General features: G+C 35.8%; 2 protein-coding genes across 3 annotated transcripts in view; one reads left to right on the top strand and one right to left on the bottom strand.

Annotated features, from left to right (window-relative positions):
• The window catches only part of MCU (mitochondrial calcium uniporter), a 160865-nt gene that overhangs the window by 29971 nt on the left and 104063 nt on the right, over positions 1-26831 (top strand). The window lies entirely within an intron of this gene.
• jv (javelin) overlaps positions 1-26831 on the bottom strand; it is a 110252-nt gene that overhangs the window by 22983 nt on the left and 60438 nt on the right. Inside the window, exon 1 of one of the 2 annotated variants that reach the window (XR_011236800.1) lies at positions 22320-22505. The exons of the other annotated variant lie outside the window; for it this stretch is intronic. The gene's annotated coding sequence lies outside the window, so the exon portion shown is untranslated. Of the gene's footprint in view, positions 1-22319; positions 22506-26831 lie in introns of those variants that run through there. 2 annotated transcript variants of the gene reach the window in all.

The raw sequence follows: 26831 nt of genomic DNA, 5'->3' as shown, positions 1-26831 counted from the left end.
TAAACTGGTCTGAGTAGATTGAAGTTGTGTCTGAAATTCAAGCTCACTCATCAAGAACTTTTCTAGAGCCGTCGAGCCGTCAAAAGAACACAGACATATAGACACACTTTTATATAAACCGAAAATGTGACTGACTGACTGATCTATCAACGCACAGCTCAAACTACTGGATGGATCGGCCTGAAATTTGGCATGCAGATAGTTATGATGATGTCTACATCATCATAACTATCTGCATTTTCGAAAATTTAACCTCTAAGGGGGTGAAATAGTGGTTTGAAATTAGTGTAGTCCGAGCGGACAAAGTCGCGGGCATAACATAGTTCATAATATAATATTAGAAAAGTATTGTCATTCCCATATTAAACATACAAAAAAATAACCTCTGAATAAAATATACAGTTCCTATTCCAACAAAAAATAACGGTATTGCACCCGCATGTTTGAAAGAACCTCTAATAAAATCTTACTACCTTTGTAAAAGGACACGTCGGGACTGTTCCATGAACCGTCAAATTTAATCACCCGCATCAGCGATCATTTATTGAATTGTGATCGCGCAAATTCACAACGGTGTTAAGGTCGGCCGAATTCGATTCGTAAGCGATTCACAAGGCTTGTTGATGGTTTTTATTACAATATGACTCTTGAGACTTTGTTTTTGTCTCTATCGAAGTGCGGAAATCAGCACCCTTAGTACGACAGTTTTTGTTATCACATTGCTACAATCCTATCTTCCTTCTACTGTTACTAGCGATCCGTCCCGGATTTACACCACCCGTGTAAATCCGGGACAGATCGCGATTATTTTTGACTTAATTCACAATTATCATCATCATGCCGGTAGCTTATTTTTGCAAAATGTCCATAAATTATAATAGCCAATACTTCATCTGAGCCTATAGCCTATATAGCCTATAGCCTGAGATGAGATAATTCCTCTTTCCATGAAAATCCTTACAGTAGTTACTGAGATTGACCCGCACAAACTTGAACTCAGCACTGCGCGGTGGTGTTTTTATGTGAAACTAGCTGATGCCCGCGCGACTTCATCCGCGTGGAATTAGGTTTTTAAAAATTCCGAGGGAACTCTTTGATTTTCCGAGATAAAAAGTAGCCTATGTCACTTTCCGGTCTTTATCTATAGCCATGCAAAAAATCACATCAATCCGTTGCACCGTTACGACGTGATTGAAGGACAAACCAACAAACCAATAGACCAACAAACAAACATACTTTCGCATTTATAATAAGGTTACTGATAATTGGTAATATAGGGTGCGTACCTACTAACCAGGAGGCATGACCATTCGCTTGTAATGTCACAGCCCAAATTCTAGCGTTACATCGGAGAGAGTCAAGCCGAGCATTGCATTTCGCAAGGTCCTTTGTGTAACGCGTAATGTAATGTATCGTGAAATGTAACGCGAATACGGTGGACGGCACACGAACTAACCACGAAGCTGTATCGCGAATCGCGTACGTATCCTGAGCTGTGTTCCACTCAGTTGTTGCAAACAAGCTGAATAGAAAGGTTGCGATAGTTGGTGCTGCTTTTATTTGTATGTACTAATTATTTAATAACTGAGGAACGGAAAAAACCTTTGGTGCTTTGGTGGTTGAAAACAAAAAATGTATAAGAACAGAAGAGCCGACGGATCAGCCCGAGCGCTGTCGTTAGCGTTACCTACTGTATTGTTCGCAGTGCAGTCCACACGCAGAATTCGCGTTACAGTTCACGTTGGATTACTTTACATGTTACAGAAATCTGGACCCCCTTAATTAATGATACAACTTCACCATTGTTATGTTTAGTGCAACATTGTAATGTATGTACCTAAGTAATCATCATCATCATGATCAACCCATCGCCGGCTCACTACAGAGCACGGGTCTCCTCTCAGAGTGAGAAGTGTTTTGGCCATAGTCTACCAAGCTGGCCAAGTGCGGATTGGCAGACTTCACACACCTTTGAGAACATTATGGAGAACTCTCAGGCATGCAGGTTTCCTCACGATGTTTTCCTTCACCGTTAAAGCAAGTGATATTTTAATTACTTAAAAACGCACATAACTCCGAAAAGTTAGAGGTGCGTGCCCGGGATCGAACCCCCGACCTCTGATTGGAAGGCGGACGTCCTAACCACTAGGCTATCACGACCTAAGTGATGCTAAAGTCGAATTACAAATTGTCCCTGGTCAGTACGCACCTATAGAGGTCTCTTTGTAACAACTATTACTATAAGATATTAATATTAATAAGATTTTAACCGACCTTAGAAAGTAGGCCGTGTTGAGATTAATTGGTTACATACACATGTAGTTTATGAAATCAATATTACCTAGGACCTTGAATATGTTATGTAAAGTTAGACTATGTATAGATGTCAATAACATATTGACTGAAAGTGTTGTTTTTCCAGCGTTTAGCATAAACGTGATCTGTGCTAGGCTTTTTATTACAAAGTCAATACAATCAACAAGTCACGAGTATGTCGACATTGCTGCTAGGACTAGGTATTACATTAAAAATAGTTTTACAAAATCGAATAGTAAAAAAAAAATTAATACGTATAATAAACAGTACCTAACGTGTTTGATTGACTGAAAGACATCGCATAGCCTAAACCGTTGGGTCCAGAGATTTGAATGTGGCGAAATGACTCCTTGAGCAACCTAGGTAACGAGGCAATGTTATTGAGAAATTTCACTTGATCCACGCGGACTAAGTCGCGGGAATAACTTGGGCTATTCATTTGAAAGGAAAAGCTGACTGACTAACTGATCTATCAACGCACAGCTCAAACCACTACTAGACGGATCGGGCTGAAATTTGGCATGCAGATTATGAGATAAGCATCCGATAAGAAGAGATTTTTGAAAATTCAACCCACTCAGGGTAAAATAGGGGGTTGAAATTTGTGTAGTCCACGCGGACGAAGTCGCGAGCATACGCTAGTAATACATAAGTACAAAGACGTGACGAAAATGATGCAGAAGGAATTTTGCGATGCGGTGCGCTCAGATTTATGTGCGCGAGCTTTTAGTTTAAAACCCCTTTTATAGCCGTACTCAGAGTCACTCATCGTTACTTAAGATTGAGTTAAAACGAGACATATTTATGTGAGAGATATAGCTCTGTCTCGTTTTAACTAAACTTAAGTAACGATTAAGCTACTCTGAGTACGGCTGTTAGTCTTAAAGCAGTTAATATGACCTACAGTAACGCGGCCGAAAGTAATGTACATCTACCCTTAGAAGGAGATAGCAAATTTGTAGAGCGTTGTACTTGTCGTTGAGACCGACAAAACGTCATATAGGTATGAGTGACAGAGACAACGCTCTACAAAGCCGGAATGTCATTCTAAAGGCCGATGTACATTACTTTCTGCCGCGTACTGTACCTATGTTATATTATTTTCTTGGCAAGAATATCCAATTTTATATTCAAAGGCACACGTACCTGAATCTAATTTATAGTACAAAGTGAAAAGTGGCCTAAGTATGTTTCTGTTAGAGCGGTGAATGGATGAAAAGTGAACACTGAACACTTTTATTGAGCACTAAATTCAAACGCTACGTGCGAGAAGATGCGCTCTTTGGGAGCCTCTGGCAACGTATTAGATATCTAAGAACTGCGAATGTGTCTATAAAAATAGAGGATACATGTAAAAAGAAAAGTCGCAACTCATTAACCGACTCATCAACACCCAACCCCAATCCAAAACCTTGGACCTAGAAAGTTGAAATTTTGCACAGAGCCTTCTTTAAAATAAAGAATGAATAAGACTAAATTTTTCGAAATTCAGGATATATATATATATGGAATGAAGAGGATTTATATTCGTGAAGGCGCGGGGGGTCGTTAGGCCCGGTATCCACCTAAGCGGAGAGGAGAGGAGATGCGTTCAATCGACCAATCAGATTCAAATAGGTGACGTGAAAAAATTATCCCGTCATTATTTAAAAATCGGATTGGTTTACTGTACACTGTACACATCTCTCCGCTTCGCATAGGTGGATACCGGGCCTTACTGTATGAATTATAACAACCGCGAGATGAGCTATCTTTGTACCAAACGTCAAAATTACAGATGGGCCGTGAAATGGTACCTAATAAATAGATACATGTAGTACGCGACAGGTCAAGATGGCAATCGGGGAGGGAACGCCCTTTAAACTCGGGATAAAATTATTACAGTGCATAACCATAGAGCCAGTAACAAAAAATACTTGGGTTGATATGGTCTTTAAAAAAAATAGAACGTAACGGATATTTTGCGTAAAAACGGATTAAGTTACTCGTAGGTTGATTTTCCAAGTTTATACTGCTTGAATCCGTTTATACCGAAACAAAGCACGTCTGAAACTGTACAAATAAATTGCAGATACAAGGAAAAACAAGGAACACGTACCTACTCGTATGTTAGTTACGTACCCTACTTTCAGGTATCTCTTGTTCGACTTCTCTACACGGTCGAAAAGAATAAAAAATACAATTAATAAAAAGGTACAAGTAAGTAAGTAACTGTTTTTAAATTAAATGTAGAAACACGTATTATTATGCACCCATACCGGTTGCAGTCAAGCGTAGGTAATTCTTCGTAACCTTGACTAAAAAGATTTGATATCTAGAAATCATATATCGTATTAGCTACCTAGTTTTTGGATAGTTATAAACACATTATACTTCTTAATAATTTCTGATCATAGTGAACGACAAAGTATAGAAGCCGCGTTTTTCGAAATTGTTATGCGAAAATAGCCACACTCACAAACCACAAACCCAAACTCACTTCTTTTTGACACGTATCTTCAACTTAGAGTAAATCGCATAATGCTCATGATTGGTTTGTAATGTGTGTCATGAGATACTGAAGCTACAATCGAATTGAAGACCGTGCGGTATAGTTATAATATGCATCGCGCACCACGGCAGAGATTTCGAGCGACACGGAATATTTCTATGCTTTGTCGTTCTATGGTTTTGGGGAAACTTCATTGCTAATTTTAACGATCCTAAGGCTGCCTGTCCACTGGTGCGGAGCGGAGCGGAGATGTGTTAAGCAAACCAATCAGATTGTCGATAAATAACGTGATAATTTCATTCCGTCATGTGACAAAACTCTGATTGGTCAACAATACACATCTCCGCTCCGCTCCGCACCAGTGGACAGGCAGCCTTAAGCTTGTCCTAATAGCGTAACGATAGAAGTACCTACCAATAGTGTGAGCTATTGAGATTTGAGGCTTGATGATAAGTGCCAGCGCAAATCAGACGAGGGGCAGAGGAAGCCCGCGAAGTATTCTAAACGCGACACGTAAGTATTTGAAAAATAAAAGCAGAAAAATTGTTAGCTCTTAGTTAGGCACTCTATCATAGATTTGGAATACAGAGAAAAAAACAGTCTATAGTGCCGATAGTTTGATGGTTCGTAAGATATCCTCAACTCTATCCCAGTTACCTAATAACCTTTCTGATCAAGTTCACACAAAGTAGGTACCTACATAGTTAAGATTCTAGTCCCGTAGTATCAGAGGTAGTACAATGAAAGTAAAACTTCATTAACCGACTTCCTGTAGCAATTTAACGTTGCATAGATAGGTATATACTGTACATAGTGTAAATACCTAATTACCTACGCATGATAAGGTGATTCAACTTTATAATAAGTACTTATCACGTTTTATTCATTTTTCGGCATTATGTTATGCTTATAACTTTGTATTTATAGGAATTGGGTTCATTTATCTTTGAGACGTGTTTTATAAAGCGTTTTAATTGCATTAAAACATATTATAATATATCATTTGCGATTTGCATAATAAAATTATAATTACATCATAATAAATTATAATTATGTATTGTTGTAAAATAATTATGTATATTTTAAGTAATTCTTTTTATTTTTTGAAACATTATGCATTATATCACTAAGCAATATAAAACAAAATACAAGTAGGTACAGAGATCTTATAATAACAGGAATTTACGTTCGCACGATATTTAAATGCATTCATTGCACTGTAAACTTTGTACAGTATTTGTAGGGTTCCGTACCTCAAAAGGAAAAAAGAACCCTTGTAGGATCACTTCGTTGTTTGTTTGTCTGTCAAGAAACCTATAGGGTACTTCCCGTTGACCTACATTCATGAAATTTGGCAGGTAGGTAGGTCTTATAGCAACACATAAGGGGAAAAATTCCGAAAAAAAAAAATATTTTAAGCTTTTAAAGTAAGATTACTATACCAAGTCACAGAAGATATAACAGCCAAGTGGGGTATCATAATATGAATATGCTTTTCCTGTAGGTACAATCTAAAACAATTTTATTTATTTTATCCATGTGCTGTTTGAACTATCGTGCAACATGTCGAAAAAATACGACTGTAGTACGGACGGAACCCTCGGTGACCGAGTCTGACTTGCACTTGGCCGATTTTTCACGCGGAAGAAGTTGCGAGCATAAGCTAGTTTTATTCATAAAAGCTTTAAAAAGAGTTTCGATAAATAAAATTTGGCACAAATATTTGCATTGCCTTACAGCGAACTCAGCAGACGATAAGCAAACTGAAAAGTGTGTTACTTTTTTAACTGAGCGCCCGTATCTATACAGAATTGAAAGTCAATGGTGTCATTGACCCAGACACCAGCTGTTTGGCGGCTTTTTATTATCATGCATTTTTTTAAAAAGATTATTAGCCATAGCTATCATGACTAATATTTCCCCTTCCCTTCCAACTAAACGTAAGGGTAGGTACGACAATAGTGCAACGGGTGGGGATTAAACCGCCGAGCTTTGGATTTCAGCTATTGAGGCTCTCATATTTTATTTCACTCTAATTTTATGATTTTGTTACAGTTTTGGTAACAAAACACTACTTACCTCTTTTGTGGTAGGATGGATTTGCACACTCTCGAAAATTGATTTAGCTGTGATCAATGAGTTTGGGGAGATAGGTATAACGTGTTTCAAATTATTAAAGTAATCATTAAAGTATTTTTTAGAAGATCCTCAATAAAAAACTTAACTCATGCGACGGTTCTAGTTTGTGATAAACTAGACATAGATCGATGTGCGTGGTCGGGATCAAACTCCTGACCGCTCGAATAGAAGGCGAGAGTTTCAGAGTTATGTGCGTTTTAAGCAATTAAATATCACTTGCTTTAACGTTGAAGACAAACATCGTGCCTGAGAGTGCTCCATAATGTTCTCAAAGTGTATGAAGTCTGCATTGGGCCAGTGCGGCGTAGCAGAATATGACCTAAACCCTACTTATTCTGAGAGGAGACACGTAGTCAGTAGTAGGCAATGATTGATCATGGTGATGATGAGTATTCGATTTAAAGGTCCTTTTGGGTCAATAGTATTATTATGTGACAGAACTCACTTTGCCTAAAGTTACCAATCCAGTTATTAACAGAGCCTTGGAGAAGTAGCACTTTGCCTTTCGGCTAAAGGGTCATGATTTCTTAAGTAGCCTTAAAATTAAAACCTGTTACCATCCTTTTAAAAAGGTTAAAAGCACACTGCATGCACTTTACGTTCTTTTATTATTAACGTAGGTTTTTAAAACATCCTCGATGTGGCATTGCGCTTTTGCCATAGAGCAATCGGACCCGATTTGTTTTAGTCAATTTAGCAAAAATATTTATAAATTTGAACGGCTCAGTTCTTTCTTATAAAAATATATGCCACTCAGGAATAATGTAGCTTTCTATTGATGAAAGAATTTTCAAAATCGGTGCAGTAGTTCCAGACATTACCCCATACAAAGGAGATGAACAAAAATTGTATGAACGCGTGCCCCAGAATGTATAGAGATGATATATGTGCCGTTTAATAGTGCTCCAGAATGTGCAGAGAATATATGTGCTATTTAATAGTGAAAAGCTATTTTAAGAATTAAAAAAATTTACAAAAAAAATAAAAACCGACTTCGTTACTACACAAACACTAAAAATTGAAAAATAATTTAATTTATTACCGAATATATTATGTATACAAGAGTTAATATAGTTCCATAATAATACTTTTTGGTGCCGGTGCCAATTAGCTTTAGCTGCGCGAATCGTCTAGACTTCATATTTTTATGGGACTCCACAATGGCACCTCATTGGCACCGACCCCAAAAAATATTATTATGGAACTATATTAAGTCTTGTATACATAATATATTCGGTAATAAATTAAATTATTTTTCAATTTTTAGTGTTTGTGTAGTAACGAAGTCGGTTTTTATTTTTTTTGTAAAATTTTTTTATTTCAAAATTTTTAGTGGCCCCATGGAATTATGCTATGACTGGTTAAAAGTCTACTGTTTACTAAGCTATTACACTGATCGCGAGCAATTTACTCTTATCCGTTGAGGAGTTCCAGTATCTATCTTCGAAGATGTTCATCAGATCTTCACCAAATTGAAATGGGACCAACTTTGAAGTATACCCTTTCAAACAAAAAAATAATTTTCAAAATCGGTCTAGGCGTTTTCGAGTTATCGGGGAACATACATTAAAAAAAAAAAAAAAAAAAAAAAAGATTCCGACGAATTGAGAACCTCCTCCTTTTTTTGAAGTCGGTTAAAAAGGCGCGTGTTGTTTTACTGTCGTGGCATTAAGTTTGTGACAGGCATAAAAAGACTTCCATCCAGGGTCGTAAAGTAAAAAAAGGAAAAACTTGGACAAAATCGATTTAAATTCTTATTTTTTTCAATTATTTTCAGCAACTGCTTTTAAATGTAAATAGTTATTCAAAATTCATTGTATATTTTATCTGAATTTACTATAATACCTTTATTTTGTTCAGCCTGGGGCAAATTTTGTCCACCTCGTTTCTCTCTCTCCGGTCGTTCCCTCATTGCTGAAGATCGTGGTCCTGGCAACCTGCCCTCGAATGGATTATCTGTTTCCATCGGCTTCTGTCGGTGGCCATTTTCGCAATGTGATAAAATCCACACCTGCTGGACTCCTTTAGCTGGTCGGACCACCTAGTTGGTGAGCGGCCTCTCGGTCTCGGTCCATCTCGTTTACCTCTTTACAATATTAATATAGATTATAGAGTTTTGTTACAGTGCTCTATAGAAACCGATAAGGGGTAAAAGCTCAGTAGAAAACTACGACTAGCCCAATCAGGTCAGATGGCAGTCGAGTAAAAAATTTACGTAAATGTAAGGGATCTTCAGATAATATGAAGGTCTAAATAACATGGTAATAAAATCGTTCAATAATAAATCCTTACCTGGGTTTAATCTTACATGAAACGTAGCATAATAAATCGGCTATTGTTAGATTCAACCTTTTGTTCACTTTCTTATGAGATAGGCTCAACGTCAAGCTAATCTCTACGTTTACCTACGTGTATGGGTAGTATAATACCCATTATGATAACATTGTTCGATGGCAAAAGCCCGCATATTTTAAACTTCACATGAATATGGTAACCGATCCGATAGCAAATTACATAGAACTGACCTTTTTATTGGTGACCTAGAGTTATAAAATTACGGGAAATTGTTGGATTGATACCTACAGTGCGCGCAAAACAAGTCAATCTGAACATGAGGCGTATGACGTGGCATTGTAGAAAAATAGATCACAATCGGGCTCGTGTATTTAATCCTTAATCTATGACTTACGTAAACCGCCATGTTGCAACTTCAGATTGAACTACATGTTTTGCGCGCACTATACCTACCTACGTTTACGAGCTATTGAGAATGACATCAAATGGGTAGCAGGGAGCAGTCAGTGGAGCAGTTGAATCACGTGAGTTGAATGAAAACAAGCGGTACAGAACCGTGGCGTGTGGAAATGTCAACAAGAGAATTTGTCCACTAGTGTTTAGGTAACAGCAGTCTATAGTCTGAACCACTTGTTAAAAAGTCTATTTCTATATATTGGTGACTAGCTGATGCCCGCGACTTTGTCCGTGGGATTTAGGTTCTTAAAAATCCTGTGGAAATTGCTTTTCCGGAATATGTCTCTCTCCTGGTCTTTAACTGCAATAAATTACGTCAATCCGTTGTAGCTTGATTGGAAGACAAATTAAACCCCTTTTTAATTTATAATATGGGTAGTGATTTAGCTCTTATTCATGCTTCGATAAAACCCCAAACAGCAGATTTAGAGCCGTTATCTCGCGAAGATGGGCGATACAACACGTTGCATCTGACGCTGCTGCGATAAGAGACGCTTATCTCTTATCAATGCTTGGAACTGTTGCGAACAGTTTCATATTTTATTAAAATGTTACTTTTTATATCTTGCATTTTCGTCCGGTAAAATAAAATCTAAATAAATCTTCTTAATAAGTCCCGCAAATTGCTATTGCGCTGGAACCATGTTTCATTAACATCGAAATGACGTCATTTGACGTATATTTAAGTAAAAATATACCATCAGCTCGAAACTTCAGTCTAGTGATGACGTCACTAAAATGGCGGCCACGCGCATTAGCAATTTGCGGGACTTATACTATCAATGTGAAAGTTTGGATGTTTGTTACTTCTTCACGCAACAATGTCTGAACGTATTTGGCTGAAATTTAGAATGGCGATAGTTAATATCCTGAATTAATAAATCCATCCATCCATCTACCACGCTGACGGTCGAAAGATCCCGCGGGGGATGTGCAGGTCGTCTCCACTCCGATTGCCATCGCGACCTGTCGCGTACTATGCAGATCCATTGAATAATGTAATCAATCAGATTACAAGAGACTTCTTTCTATTTTCCAGTAACCGGGTACGTCTGTTTTGCATTTATAATCCAATGCGAGAAGACGTCTGTACAGTGCAGCTTCTCGCAAAGTCTAATGATGCATAAACGATGGGGAAACGCACGACGAAACACAACTTGATCTAAATAACCGCTCACTGTTACGTCTGAACGGGGCTTTCGTTATTTACTAATACGAACCTTCATGGTTTGTTTGACGTAAGATATTCACAATTCCTATTATATAATATCGATTGATTCAATTTTTTTGGGGTCTCAAGTCTCAATCTCTCACAATGTTTTATGGCTGCAATACTTAGCGAATTTCTTTTCAGGGTTCCGTACCTCAAAAAGAAAAAAGAATCTTCATAGGACCACTTTGTTGTCTGTCTGTGTCTGTCTGTCTGTCCGTCTGCCAGTGGCGTGCACAGGGTTTGAACCCAGGGTAGGCATTAGTTAGGTAGGAACCTGTTTACTGGCAGGTCATAATGTAAAATTTGCATTGAACTATTACAACTGGGGTAAGCAGTGCATTTATGCCTCTATGACCTGCATGCCACTGCCGTCTGCCCGTCGTGTCTCTCAAGGAAACCTATAGGGTACCTACTGGCCGTTGACGTAGAGTCATGAAATTTGGTTCTTATAGTCCAAGTATAAAGGAATAAATCCGAAGACCCCGAATTCGTGGTTTGACCAGGGATTGCATTTTCAATAATCGTTTCTTAGCGGATGTCTACATCACAATAGCTATCTACCTCCCAAATTTTAGCCAAATCCATCCAATAGTTTGAGCTGTGCGTTGATATTATATCAATCAGTGAGTCATTTAACTAGTGAGCTTTTCCTTTTTTTTATATATACAGAAGTATATGTATACTGAAGATTAAATGCTACTATTTAATGCTCGGCTCTGCAACCGGCTTGAAAATCGCATTAGATAATTCTAGAATTCTCATTAAAACTGGAACTTTCCGGTTATAAAGAGAGTTTTTTCTGGGGAAGTTTAAAAGGGTATTATATAACTAAATTCATATTTCTAGAATAAGCAGTACACCACTAACTACGTAACTTACTTAATTGCAGGTTGACATACATTTCCTGGTTTTATATAAAAAATTGTCACATGTTTTTGCTAATTACACCAATTAGGTATATATGCTAGAATGTAAGGCGAAAGTATTGATTTAGTAACGGTCACTTGAGACGGTTCCCCGATGGATGATATAATGACGAATTAATTTCTATAAATTTGATGCCCTTAAATTGTATCGAATTTTTGAAAAGATCAACTGCAGAGTTTCTTGCTGGTCTTTCTCGGTAGGAAATTCATTCGGAACTAGTGGTAGATGCATTTGACGATTCAAAAGAATATAATATAAAGCAAATCCGAAATGCCGGCACATCGAGATTGGCCTTCCAGAGCGCTTCTAGAAACTTGAGGTTTGGCATAATGTTAGTTCTCTCTACAGTCCCCACTAAAAGAGCACTTTTAGAAGTTTAGAATTACTACATTTTCATTTTCCCTGAGCAAAGCCGTGGAGGGTCGTGATATAAAAGTGCATTTTGTAAGTAATATTTAAGTCAATGATTTTATAAGATTTTGCAGCAACGACAATAGGCTACTTGACAATTTTTTTAAGTTGGTCTTAAATGGTTAATATTTGTCCTATTATATCAAAAAAATTAACACTATATTTTTTTGCGCCCTAAAAACCGTAAAACTTTAATTTAAAAAAATATTTTTCTTAGACAGGTGAAAACACTGTCGGCCATGTTTGGCCGATAGATTATCTGTGCTCTGACGTCATGCATTTGTAAACAACAGTATAACCACAGGGTTATACTGTTGTTTACAAATGCATGATGAGCTGATGGTATATTTTATATCGGCTGACGTCAAAATGACGTCATTTCGATGTTAATGAGACATGGTTCCAATGCAATAGCAATTTGCGGGACTTATATCGAACCAGAATTTTTCGCATAATATGGTGTCGCTTTGCGGGCGTTGATGGTTTAAGGCCCGGTTCCGACATAATAAACGACGTAAAAAAATTATTACGTCATCTTTTAAAAATATGATTGATCGACTCAACTCTCCGCTTAGATGGAAACCGGGGCTCAGGATACTAGGTATATCGATACTCTTGTGTTAAATTATCACGCAAAAAGTAAAGGATCAGATATCACTCTAAACATTGTGAAGAATGTCGAAATGCCGGTGTTCATTTCATCCATTTTACATAGGATCAGATTCCCAATTCCAATACCGCTTTTGCACCACGTAAACTCATGTCGAAACGGTCTTGGATTTGCATAGGTCAAAAAAATAACATGAAAATAACAGTTGTTCCAAAAACGGTAGTCTATCGCAATGCGGGAAGTATCTTCAAATAATACATTCAATAACACTTAATTTTTACAGCTATCTTTCTGCAATATATCACTAATTTGGCAACGTTATTATAACTATATTCACCAACGTTGTTAACCCTAATCTTTTTTGAAACATTTAATAATGATATCACTGTCATTATTCGATCAATCAATGTGGAGGTTTTAATGATTTGGCACTTATATGATAATATGTTATTAATATTACTTGGTAATGTTTGTGTAACGCAGAAACTAGGTGCTTATGCAAATGTTACAGATTTTCGCAATGTGGACATTACATACATCTCGCATTAGGTACATAAAAATAAACAAAATTAAATATTGATCTTATCAATTTATGACGAATACAATTACTGTAATATTATTATTAGTTCACTCTGGTGGAAACAAACATTGGCAGAATTCAAATAGGTAATTAAGTATAATATTACCTGTACTGAAAAACTGTCGTGACCCTCCAATTTCCTCATCCTCAATATTTTTAGGGTTCCGTACCTCAAAAGAAAAAACGGACCACTTATAGGATCACTTTGTTGTCTGTCTGTCTGTCTGTCGGTCTGTCAAAAAACAAAAAAAAAATTAAATTGTGGTCATGAACTCATAATTTGTAAATTTTCGAAGTAAGATGGCTATATCAAGTGGGGTATGGAATTTTAATGGAAAATTTAAAGGAATTCTAATGACCCATATTAGGTAGTAGAATATATAAATAACTCATGTTCATACGTGTTATCAAATTACCCCGTAATTTTGAAATGGTTACGTGAAAATTGAGGGTTTCAGTGAAATAAGTATTGATTAATTCATGTACGTTCTGTGTTTAATACATTAACTGATTACAAAATAAGAACTTGCGAAATAACACACCAAGTCTAGTAGCTTGGAAGAAAACATTGTAAACAAATAGACCGTTGCAACTTTTATGGTTAGATAGGTGCCTTGCTGTGGTTTAAAATGATGTCATAAAAATGATGATGTGTTTTTATGTTATGATGTCGTGAAGGTTATAAAAAGTAGGTTCCGTAACACGAAATATACGAGGGCAAATCTAATAGTAGGAAGAAACTAATTTTCGTACAAAACATGATCATAACCGGTATGGTAAATTAAACAGTAATGTAATAAGTAATAGCATCATAATATAATAATTGAAAAACACCAATAAAACTACACAACACTGATTTCACTTAATACCTAGGAAAAAGGTCGATGTTAAAAAGTAAGAAAATCAAATTAAACTTTCATTGATGAATAATTAAAAAATTGTACATAAAAAGTATGACACGAAGTAATAACATCACATTTGGTAATTATTGAGGTGAAAGAGTATTAAAGAAAAGAACTTTCGACAAGAGAAAATAATTTAAGCAATAACTTTGTTAATAGAGTAAGAATATACTTATTTATCTTAATATATAAAAGGAAAAGGTGACTGACTGACTGACTGACTGACTGATCTATCAACGCACAGCTTGAACTACTGGATGGATCGGGCTGAAATTTGGCATGCAGATAGCTATCATGACGTAGGCGTCCGCTAAGAAAGGATTTTTGAAAATTCTATCCCTAAGGGGGTGAAATAGGGGTTTGAAATTTGTATAGTCCAAGCGGACGAAGTCGCGAGCATAAGCTAGTTATATAATAACATAAATAAAATGAATGCAGTTAATATGATTTTGTGAATGAATTATTAATTATTTAAAAATAAAGAATATTAGCCATGTTAATTATGACTAATATTCCGCTTTACCCTTGCCCTCCAACCTACCTACTTCAATGAAAAAATATTTACTGCTTAATTACGTAAATTATATTTATAAGTAAGTACTTCAAAGAGATCGTTGTTAAAACAATAGCCGGGTAGGTATAACATCTTGAGGCTTAAATTATGTCGTTGTAATTTAAAAAAAATTGACTACATAAAATAAGCGAAGGTACGTAAAATTAACCCAAACGAGAGGTCTGAACAATAATAGTTATTATCACAAACAAAATAAGACTCAAATTAGCAGTCAATTTTCCCCAGTCTTTTGGTTTCACACCGTAGTTCCTGCCCCATTGTTTCGAACGGACCCGGCGCCGATTATGTGTATGATAAGATTGCGTTATCAAATGTATGGTAAAATTTTGACCATGTGACGCATATGCTTAACATATAATTATTTCAAAAAGAGGTCGTTGTTGTTTGGGTTCACCAGTGGGTTCACATTATAGATAATACTGCCTGTCACCCACTGGTGTTTAGGAATTTGACGCGATGTTTAAAATCGTCGTTCATCGAAAAATTCTACTCTTTTACGTCTCGTATGTCCACAGTTCCACACTGGCGAAAATTTGTGCTCATCACTTTTTACTGTTGTCCTTAATATAAACAATAATTTATAATAATGAATAACACGATTGCTCTGCCAAAAAACGAACTGGCGCCATATTATTGTTTTTTCCAAAAAGTTTATAGCCGTGTGTTACTCGGGACGATTTACGATTTCTAACGATACATCCAAATCTATTCAGGTTATGGTGGAATATAGAAACTCACACACATGAACACTGAAAACATTACACTCCCTTTTTTTGGTAGTCGTATAATAAACAAGAGTTTATAACTGAATATAGCTATAGAATTATCACAATATCTAAAACATACATTAGAGTAGAAAGTCAGATGTTATTCATAGAAAGTAGAGTGAGTATTTCAAAGCGCTCTAATTTCCATGTGCAATATAATGGAGTGACAATAGAAAATCTTGTTTATTGCATCAATTATTAGAAAATCTTTAATACCTATTGAACATTGATAAATCACATCGTAAGTATTGTGTTTATCATGTACCTATTGAAATAAAAGTGGAAACAGAGAAAGTAGAGTAATTCTCTAATAGTCATTCTTTCAATATTTATTCTTTCAGTCATCTCGCAACTTAGTATGTGTGTATTTAGGTTTTCTCAAGATCCTATTGGCATTTCTTAATAAAGTCTTTTCTTGTGGAGATCCACGTTTAAAGAAAACCTACGCGTAATTGCAAAATCTCGAGCTCTTGGACTCAGAGCTTTACGTTGATATTATGTCAGTCAGTCAGTTTCTTTTTTTATGAATACTACATGATGCCTGCGATGTCGTCCGCGTGGATTTAGGTCTTTAAAAAATCCCGTGGGGACTCTTAGATTTTGCGGGATGAAAGTACTTAGTCTATGTTCATATCCGAGTTGCAGGCTAGCTCTGTACCTAATGGATGATGTCTCATGCCAGTGACTTGATTCACGTGCATTTAGTTTTATTAGAAATCCCGGAATTTTAGGAATTCATTTATTTTCCAGGATATAAAGTACCAAGCTTGGATGTTAATTTCAACAAAATCGGTTAAAAGATCGACCGTGAAAGCTAGCAGACAGACAGACAGCACGTTAGCGTATGTTTTTGTGGCAAAGATCTCAATTTCCGCAGATTGTACTTTCAGATAAGATAGACTTTGGATGACTTTATCTTGTCTCGGCCTCAAAAGTTTATCGAGGCGCGGAATACAGCTGAAAGTCTATTATCACTTCAATTAATTTATAGAAGTCCTATAAAACTTTTGGTTTGAAACGTCAATAATAAATTTTAAATGGCAAAGTTTCCCAACTTATTTCTAAAGTAAAGAGCTCTCAAACTGGCATTTCAGTTGTCCGAACTTACTCTTGAACTCTCTATGAGCCCTAAGTAGGGCTTACACGCTAGCATTTTAGAATTTGTAACGTTTTTTTTTTAAATAAAAAAAGCCTATTTTTTCCTAACTTGATAATTTTTCAGAATTATAATTTCTAGCTTTACTTTTATTCTTTTTAATAAATAGCCGCCTTATGTAAAGCAAAAACACTTAAATTAATTACTAATAATTAATAGGTACTTAATTGTATTTGTTTTTACATAAGGCGTGGAAAAAACAAATATAAAGCTATTTATCACTTATCTGGTATCGGTACTTATATACCTGATACCTATATTTACCTAATTCTCGGTGTACTGTCATAGCTTAGGTATTTTATATCAAATAAAAAAAATATTTTCGAATACACTTTTATTTATTTGAAATAAGTTTTTCTTTTCGTCAAATGAAATAATACAAAAATATTAGGTATATTCTATTTGAATTGGATTGGATATGACAGGCCCTTGATTGAGCATGAGGACTGCCCGAGACGCCTATAAAGAAAATGCATACTTGACCCCGCTACCTTTGAAGCAGTTGAATATGAGTGCTTGGCTCCTAAAGAGTAAAGGATTCTAACGATATCCCATACACCAAAAATCCGGTTAGGCATTTAGAAGTTAGGGTGTAATAAAGAAATCCACCTACTTACTAAGATGAACCCTGGAAACATTACACTCCTTTTTTGGGCAGTCGTGTAAAAATATATTCGATACTTGTGGAATTACAAAACCAGGCCGGCAGTAGTTCGGGCCCCGATTTTACAGACATGTCGTCTTATCTCACTTGTTTGCTCTTTGATTTGCTTGATACTGTTTAACCCGAAGCTCGGGGCCGAGGCAAAACTATACATTTTCTCTCGTCACCCCAAGGAGCACTCTAAAATTTTATTACTCTAGAAAATATGTTTCTATCAAATAACGAAAAGGAAGAAAGAGTAACCTAAGGGTACGTTTGAACAATATGGGTCTGCTGATTTCGGATCGGATTACATAAAATCGGTCTAAGAAGCTAATTAAGCGGGGAAATTCGAACGTGGCCCAAGTTTTACTGATTTATATTCGACTGAAGACAAAAGTGCGTAACACGCGGCAGTAAAAGTTAAAACAGCTTACGCATTGAATCTTAATAATGATATAGCTACTGATTACTGAATGTGATTGCTAGTTAGGACATGTGCCTATTCCCACTTGAAATACCTACAAAATACAAATGCATAGCTATTCGATTTAGGTCGAAATGTTCTAATTTAACTAATTTACTCCCTCTGCCATTATTCAATAATAATGTTGTAAATGCAAAAGTATGTTCGTCTGTCACTTTTCACAGCCTGTTCTTTTAAGTGACCATAAGACGTTTGGACTTTGGTACAGAGAATAATATAGCTTCCAGTGCGGAGACGGACATATTAGCTAGGCTATACTTTTTATCACGGAAAAATTCTTGGGATTTTTAAAAAACCCAAATCCACGCGGACGAATTCGCGGCATTCTTCTAATCCATACTAATATTATAAATACGAAAGTGTGTCTATCTGTCTGTCTGCTAGCTTTTCACGGTCCAACAGTTAAACCGATCTTGATGAAATTTAATACAGAGTTAGCTTACATCCCGGGGAAGGACATAGGCTACTTACTTTTTATCCCGGAAAATCAAAGAGTTCCCATGGGATTTAAAAAAAACTAAAACTACGCGGATGTAGTCGCGGGTATCATCTAGTATCAAATTAAAGTAATATTTTTTTGAAAATTAAAAAAGTGTCACATTTTTCCTTGATAACTCAAAATAACTTGAACCTATCACCGCTTACAGAATGTACTCGTATATTAAGTTTTTTGATATTAATATTATAGAAACTAGAAAGCAATGAAAGTAAATTCCTGTACTGTTTTTTGTACATTTTTATGCACTGAAAGTGGTGTTAGAATTGGAAACAAATGAAATTATCACTTTAGGTAACTACTGTCGGCTAATTTAGAATCATGACAGGAAGTGTAGTCACTTTCCTATACCGCACTGAATGTTATATTATTTGATGATCAATAAAACAGTATTTTCTGAACAAACTGATACAGTAGTGATTGATGAGAAGTAGATGTTTTACAATAACAAACCATAGACGTGGACAGAAGATACATAACGTACCAGAGTAAAACATCCACTGTTGATGAAACAAAAAAATTGCAAATCTGTCCAGAAACCTCGAAAAAATCGGGCTGAATTGAGAACCATCTCGTTTTTGAAAGTCGGTTAAAAAAAATTATTATAGGTATAGGTACCTATATTGATTGAAGAATATTTTTAAATGATTAATGAAGAGAAATAGACTTGTCTACCAGTCTGCCCTTGATAGAATATAACACTCACGAATTTCAAGATTAACTTAAGAGCGTGTTTATAATAATCACTTTAGCGGGGGTATAGTAACTTTGCGGCGTAATTATCGACTGTTCAATTTCATACATTAAGTAGCATTCGGCGTATTTCCAAGGCTTCAAACTTAGCTTTGATCATTGTAATAGATAAGGCCTCGATAGCGCAATTAATCACTTAGGCTCTTGAAAATTATTGTGAATCAGCGATATCGTGGGAATTTTCAGTTAAACGATTCTTTTTCTTCAAGGAAATGATAATGGTGACAAAAAGCTCATAATTGTAGTGACACCTTAAGTGATATCTTAAGCATTGGAGAAGACATTAACGTTAGATGCTAGTACGAGTACGTATAAGTACAGTCAACAGCAGACATTTATTTCTAATAGCTGATGCCCGCGACTTCCTTTGCGTGGTTTTTTTTTAAAAAATCCCGTTGGAACTATTTGATTTTCCGGGATAAAAAATAGCCTATGTCACTCTCCTTCAACCGGAAAATAAAAAGTGCACATGGAATTTTTAAAAACCTAAATCTACGCAGACGAAGTCGCGAGCATCAGCTAGTAGATAAATAAAGATTAAAAAGAGACATTTGTCAATTATTACCGATGATAAGGATATAAAGACTAGTGTTGCGTACTCCTATACCAACTACCTACCAAGAAATAAGTGGAAATTGTAGAAGTTAAACTACTCAAGCTGAATATTCTCTCTGGACAAATCTGATGCTGACTATACTTATCATTTGCCACTGGAATCTATTATTGAGCCGCGAACAAAAAAATAAATTTCCTACACATGATAGTTAAAGACCGAACAAAGATGGGAAAATGACATCAGCTATTGGAAAAACGAAAGTTTGACCTATTCTGTGAAAACCATTAGTTTATCTATTTGTAATTTAAAATTAAATTATTAATACTCATAAATATGTCGAACTTATCGAAATACATATAACTATCAATATTAGATAGCACAGAATTCATATCAATATTACAAATACGAAAGTGTGTCCGTCCTGTAAAATCCTAGAGTTCCCACAGGATTTTTAAAAATATATCTATAAAATATATTTTTATAAATAAATAAATATACGAAGTCTCGGGCATCGTCTGGTATGTAACATAGAAATAGTACTGTTATAGTTAGTAGGGTGTGAGAAAAACTTGACCATTTTCACAGTTGATCATTGTTGTAGATATTAATTAATGTAGGAAAATATCATGAAACATCCGTAGATTAGAACTTAGACTCCAGACATCGACATATAAATACATTTGGATGAGTCCTACATTACGTAAAATATGTACTCAGTCAGACTCCATAATCAAGTTCATCTGAAGTTATCTTATCTTATCAAACACAAAGAATTATTATTCTCTGTTCTAAATATGTCCTTTTTAACAACATTAGATATTTGAAGTACCTTTCATACCATTGATGTTGGAAGTTTCATACAAGTTATTATGGAAATATTCTTAACCAAACTTTATGCGTCATCTTTTCAAAATAATCTCAACCCGAAAGGAGAACATGATATTTCTCTTAATTTTATTCAACCCATCGCCAGCCCACTACTGAGAACGAGTCTCCTTTGAAAAGGGTTTTAGCCATAGTCCACCGCGTTGGTCAAGTGCGGATTGACAGACTTTATACATCTTTGAGAGTATTACGGAAAACTCTCAGGCACGCAGGTTTACTCACGATGTTTACCTTCACCGTGATTTCCTTCTGGCGTCCTTCAGATATACAAACTATAATCTACTCTGCTATAATTTAGTTTTACTATAATATATTTTTAATATTAATAATATAACTATAATGTAATTATAATATATTTTTCACTATAATTAAAACATTGTATTATTTTACTATAAATTTTTTGGGATCAATTTGTGTATACCTAATTGTATTCACAACAAAGAATGTAAACGAATTTATCTATCTCTGTTTTACTAAAAAAGTTAAAAAATAAAACACAAAGTTAGTTTACAGTAACGCTAACAATCTAAAGCTAAATTGGTAGATCTTCCTAGAGATTGAGTTCAAAGTTTTCCGATTGATCTGGAATACCTATAGATGAAAAGCGAGTACCTGGGTGCTGGTAGTTGTGGAAACTAAAGCACTTACAAAGCCGTCCATTGTCTCGACACTTCGATATTGCAAGTCAAATCTTCCATTATACCTCTCTTTGATGATTCAGCTTATTCATGCAGGGGAAGGCCCTTTAAATTTTACCCGCACAATTCTTTAGTATCGAGGAAACTCGAACAAATTATAATACGATTATTCTTGCTTTGTGAGGAAAACCATTTTCCGATTGGTACTTTTTTCGAATACTTAAGAATACTTTTTGATTTTATGAAATTACGTATTCTGTGAGGAAACCCATTTCTGTTATCATTTTCCGATTGGTAGGCACTTATTTTTGCGTGATACTCTTTGATTTATTCGCCCAAGCAAACAGAGAGCTCTTTATTCATATTGAGGCTTTCCACGATAATTGCCCACCAATTTTTCAGTTATAAATAATCAAGAAAAATTTCATTTTTGTATAAATATGCAAATTCAATTTGAGAATGAGTTGGATATTTTGTCATCATCCTCATTTCAACTCATCGCCCGGCCTACTATTACTCAGCACAGGTAGCTTTTCTGAATGAGAAATGCTGGACTGTGACCTATCACAGTCCACCACGCTGCCCAAGTGCAGATTAGTAGACTCTACACATCTTTGACAACACTATGGAGGACTCTCTGGCACATCGATATAAGAACTTAGGCTTGCGGGTTTCCTCACTATGTTTTCCTACACCGTAAACCCAAATGTTATTTAATTGCTTTGTTTTATATACTTCTTAGTAATTTTTTAGCAGGAGACTGAATTTTTAGCCGGAATATAATTATTCTAATTACAGAAAAGTTAATTTACAATTCACAAATGTAGTCCCAGTATGTTTGATTCGCAAAAATGTTTAGAGACTAATTTTTATTGGTCAGAAAAGTCGTGAGAACTTTTTTCACAAGCTCAATTGTTATGCTAACAATGTTTACAAAATGCAAACACGACCTTCGTTGATTCAAAGCCAAGTGCGAGGTAGCTTTATATAATCCACATATAATCCAATTAGCGAAATTATTTACCTTCAGTAGCATGTTGCTGGATTCACTTTCAGACACAGTTAATAGCGTTAACACTTTTGGTTATTAATTAAAGAACTGTTTTCACTTTTTGTCACGCGCGTCTCTAGCTGTACTTTTGTACGAATCGAGTAGGTACGTGAGCGGACGGTGTGCGCGCGAGGCTTTCGCGCTGCGGCGTCGCTTGTGATAGTCTGACTCTGAAGTCTGATAGCATAGGATAGGTTGCGCGGGCGCATACATCACGTGTAGGGTTGCCTACGCAGTTATTCTATAAGGTTTTTGAAATTTCGGAACCCTAGTAGGGCTAAATAATTTTAGTCTAGTTGGTTGAAAGCGCTTCGGACGCGATATCCAGGAGAGATGTAGGTTCAAATCCTGCTGGTTCCGAAAATATTGATGTTATGTATTTAAAATTATTTAGAAATTTCCTTGAAGTTTAGATAAAAACACTATCATATAAATTACCTATAAATCTAGTAGCGCTTGTATAAAAGTATATATTTATTATTGGATTGTGATCATAGTAATCGTAATTGGCTGAATTAGTGTAAGTGTGAGAGGTAATCAGTCACCCTATTTCTTGTATAGACTTTTTATTGTTTTACCAAGAGTCGATATTTTTCGAGTTTTTTTTCGTAAAAGATTGTATGAAATACTAGTGGATGCCTGGCGTGTGCTACTACGCTAAAAAAAGAAAACTAAGAAAACTCCATAACCATCTTCGCATTACTGTATTTCTAATGAAACCGGGTTGGGGCACATTTGTTGGATGGTTTCAAAGTCTATAATGGTCTACGGTAGAAATAATTAGAATAAATAGATTTTAAAGGTTATGAAGATTACACAATATGGCAGCCCTGGTCACGTGCCCAGTGGCGCTGTCGAGCACGCTGGCGGTATGAAGCGGCCCGCCGCGGAACTAACGGCATTTTTCACGCTCCACCGACAATCGACGATGAATGATTGCTCTCTAGAACTAGACAGTTTATCGCCTGCATTTACTTGTACAATTGCGAATTAAGTTTTTTTATAGGTTTTTACAAGTATAAGTGCCGCAAATTGAAAGAAAGAAAGAAAGAAAGAAAATGTGTTGTGTAAACAGAATCTATTACAATAGATAATATTATTTTGCTAGCATTGAAATTAATAAACTGCTGGCTACTAAATGGCAAATTTAGAGAATCCGCATACTGCAATCTCAACTATTCTCTATGAAAAGTTGAGTCAATATGCTGTGCCCATAAAGGCGCCCTTATTTGCATTTGAAGCTTTGCCAATAGTCGAGTACAATACAAGAGCAAACTGCACTCATTCCCACTTCTGCTGAGGAGTGTTAAATTCATGCAAACAGCTGCGTCGCTCTTAATCCAATTTTGTACGTAACTTTAAAAATAATTTGCTTAATAATTGATAATCAGCAAACAATGTGTGAATTATTTACTGTTTGTACAGATCCATACTAATATTATAAATGCGAAAGTGCGTCTGTCCATCTGTTTGCTAGCTTTACACGGCCCAACAGTTTAACCGATTTTGCTGGAATTTGATACAGAATTAGTTTACATCCCGGGGAAGGATATAGGCTACTTTATGTGTCGGAAGTCGCGGGCATCATCTAGTATTAAAAATATGTGCATATTGATCTCCCAGTGCTGGGTCATGACCTTTACTCCATAGATATATAGAGCTAACCTAAGAGATGTACAATAGAGCTAACATAAAGCTGGAGACTGACTTGTAACACTTTGGTGTAATGTGTCGTGTATTTGTAACTCAAACCAAAGACTGACATGTAACGTTAGTTTGTAATACAACATTCGCGGCGAGCGCCGTGTGCTCAGCTTGATTGTAGGTACATGAGCTCGATTGATACATTACAAACACACGCTACAAGTCAGTTTGTGTCGCCTGTATTGTAACAAGATCGCCTCGAATGGTACATGACAAACAAACGGTACAAGTCCCAGCTTAAGAGATACAGATATAGAGCTAACATAAGAGATAGAACGTGCTAGTCTAATCAAAGGCAGATTCTTCGCTTTAACGACTGCGGATATGTTACTCTGATGCTTAGAAAACGCTTTTATTTTACCGAGTTATTACGGAAATTGAATAAAAGTAAATATTTTAAACCGTCTCCGAACCGAGGTGTAAAATATTTACTTTTATTCAATTTCCATAATAACTCCGTAAAATAAAAGCGTTTTCTAAGCATCAGAGTAACATATCAAAGTTATACACCTGTCATTGAATGGATCCCATTGAACATTATTGTCCAAGAGCGCGTTGAACGATGCCAATGAATGTATAGCTCTAGCAACAGTTACGAGCCTTCTTCAGGTGTAACAGAGTCAGTCAGAAAAGCAGGCGAATTATTGGGCATTGTGTGAGTGTTGCTGACAGGTGTTAAAACTATTTCATTTTATTTTTCCTAACGTTATTTCTATAATTTATAGCTTAATTCACCTATTTTGAGTGGCACAGTATAACTTGATTGTTCATTGTTCGGAATGTAATTTGTTTTATGATGTAAGCACTAAAAATACTGGAATTATTCTAGTTCTTATTTTAATTTAAACCTTTTAAAAATATTATGGTTATATTTAAAATAAAATGTACAGTTTACCTATATTTTATAAGACCTAAAGGGGTATGGGTTTAATAAAAACTGCCATTCCCCTTCCAGGTTAGCCCGCTATCATCTTAGGCTGCATCATCACTTACCACCAGGTAAGATTGCTGTCAAGGGCTAACTTGTATCTGAATAAAAATAAAAAAAAACCTAATAAGACTATGTTGCTATGCTAATGTGCTAATACGTAAAAACATGTAGGCTAATACACTCTATAATTTAAACAAAAAGTCACGTATATGCCTTTACGCCATCGTCACGAGTTTTAATAAGATCATATTATACGGCAATAAATGTACCTACGTACTGTATAGTATAACGACATATATGTATAACATACATACTAATAACTCAAGAATGTTGTAACCACAAGTAGTTTTACAACACTATCTGTAAAAGTAGCTTATTTTGCCATCTCTTTGAAACACATGTCAACATAATAAGTTACATGTCCAAATTACTTGCCTCATAAGCGTTTTAAATTAGCATAAACTTGGTCATATTTTATGATTGTGATTCTTATTGCATAATCAGCGAGATCAAATCTATATATGACTACGGTTCAAGGTTTTGCAGGGACATGGTCAGGGGTGAGTTAACGAACCCACCCTATATTGATTTCAAATAGTACGCGACAGGTCGAGATGGAAATCGGATTATGAGACGGGGGGATGCCCCTCACACCCGGACGTCACCCGCGCTATCTCGCACCGGGTTAGCGCGCGGGCTGTGCGGGTGTGCGAGGCGTCCCCACCCCGATTGTCATCTCGACCTGTCGCGTACTATACCTAAGCGTGAGAATACATTATTTAAACGGAAAAGTGCTCTTGTCTAGACTTTAGAGCAATTAGAGCATCCAAATGGTTTTCATCATCCATTATTGTAAATTGTAATTGTACCCACGTAAATACCTAAACCGTACCGGTAAGCGCAGTGTGGGACGACCCCCAGCCCGCTGGACCGGTGACCTGAAGAAGGTGGTGGGGAGCGGATGAGGAAGGCGGAGGACCGTGTTTGGTGGCGCGCTCTTGGGAAGGCCTATGTCCAGCAGTGGACGCAAACAGGCTGATGGATTGGATTGGATTGGATTGGAAATACCTAAAACTGTTTGTGTTAACGGTTAATACGAATGTGATATGGAGTTCTGCATTTAAATAAATTGTTTTTTTAAACCGGCCAAGTGCGTGTCAGACTCGCGCACCGAGAGTTCCGTACTCGGGTATTTTTTTTCACAATAAATCAAAAACTATTATGCATAAAAATAAATAAAAATCTGTTTAAGAAAGTACAACTCACGAGAAGGCCATGTCAAAATCACAACTCCAAAACTATAAAAAAACCAGACCTAATTTTTTTTTGTGACGTCAATTGACCGGCCTATTTTAATTCTTTTTGTTCCGTGTAAACATATCTATTCTGTTATAAATAAATATTCTTCAATAAAAAAAGTTTGTGTAATGACGGGTATTTTTTATTTTTTTTATTTTTGTTTATTTGAAAGTAATCAACAGCGTAAATACATAATTATTATTTAAATTTAAATCTAGGTATAACAGAAGGCCAAAAGAGATTACTTAAAATTATAATTAAACTATTTTAACAGAATAGAGTTAGAATAAATGTAGGTATATACAATAATAAAATAAAATTACAACAGTGTGTGTATGATTGTATGTGTGTGTGTATGCGTGTGTGAGTGTGTGCTTATGAGTATGTGTGAGCGTGTGTGCATGTGTGTGTGTGTGTAAATGGGAGTGTATGATTGCATGCATATTTAGATGTTAGCTACTTTTTCTTTTTGTTTTACGATGATAGTTTCTTAATTCCTTTTTAAATTTATTGTTTGATAGGTAAAATAAGTCAAACTCAGCGAACTGATT

Source organism: Maniola hyperantus, chromosome 5 (genome assembly GCF_902806685.2).
Source record: "Maniola hyperantus chromosome 5, iAphHyp1.2, whole genome shotgun sequence".
Classification (NCBI taxonomy): Eukaryota; Metazoa; Arthropoda; class Insecta; order Lepidoptera; family Nymphalidae; genus Maniola; species Maniola hyperantus.
This window is presented reverse-complemented; position numbering and strand designations above follow the sequence as displayed.